This window comes from Apis dorsata, unplaced genomic scaffold (assembly GCF_000469605.1).
Source record: "Apis dorsata unplaced genomic scaffold, Apis dorsata 1.3 scaffold_517, whole genome shotgun sequence".
NCBI classification, from domain to species: domain Eukaryota; kingdom Metazoa; phylum Arthropoda; class Insecta; order Hymenoptera; family Apidae; genus Apis; species Apis dorsata.
In genome coordinates, this window is record NW_006263742.1 from 444,814 (window position 1) to 445,846 (window position 1,033).

General features: G+C 37.3%; 1 protein-coding gene across 14 annotated transcripts in view; it reads left to right on the plus strand.

Annotated features, from left to right (window-relative positions):
- Nucleotides 1-1,033, plus strand: part of LOC102672218 (sorbin and SH3 domain-containing protein 1) — a 115,194-nt gene that overhangs the window by 31,173 nt on the left and 82,988 nt on the right. The window lies entirely within an intron of this gene.

Genomic DNA, 1,033 nt, shown 5'->3' on the forward strand with positions numbered 1-1,033 from the left:
GGAGGAAAAGGAAAGCGGAGAGGAGGCGAAGAATAGGCGAGGGCGAGGGAGGGAGAGACGTTCGCGGATCGACGATTCTAATATTGTCCTAGGCAGTGGCGGCCGGTGGCTTGCGACAAGCTTGAATCGCAGTGAACCAACCGTCTCGTCGCCATCGACATCGGGCAGATCGTCGTCATCGTTTTGTCGTTTCGTCCCCTCTGGTGAAAATTTCGAGCGGTGAGAAACTTTCGAGTTTGTGACTGTTTGAAAGGTGGAACAGTGGTGGTTCGAGTTTTGGGGGATTGTTTCGCCCCCATCACTTTGTAATCTCGAAGGGTAAGGAATATAATTGGGAAAAGTGGATTTTGGATTTTTCGATGAGGAGCAATCGAGCGTGATTATTGAATGATAAATTAGTTTTTCGACGATCGTCGTTTAGATTCGATGGAAAGAATGGTTAGAATATCGTTGATTGTGAGTTTGAGTTAGTTAAATTGTTGAGAAACGTTGGAAGGATAAATCGATGGTGAATCGAAAATAAAATTTGAGGAACGATCGAAAAAAATTAAAATTTTTGAAAACTATAGGATATTTATTTTTCCGAGATATGAATAGTCGAGAGATTTGTGATTTGAATAGATATTGAACTTAGAACACGCGGTGCCAATTCCCGACACGTTGGTATTTCCATTTCCTCAGATTGCGGAAGATCCACTTTGAGTCACTGCGCCATTATATATATATGTTGTGTATATATATATATATATATAATTTCGAATATCCGAAAAATTTATCTTATTAAAAATTATCCCAACTAATCAAACGCCAAACATTTCTAGAAATTAAAATTTCCAAAAATTCTTACAAGTACATTTACAAACATATGTATATTTCAGTTTCCTTTTTTTCTAACCTTCAACAAGTGGCGCGATCAAAATCCACGTAATATACTGCAAGCTTAAAATTTCTATGCATCGAGGAGAAAAGATTTCGAATTAGAATTTTATTTATATACTTTTTTCTTTCTTTTTTTTTTTTTTTTCCTCTCCTC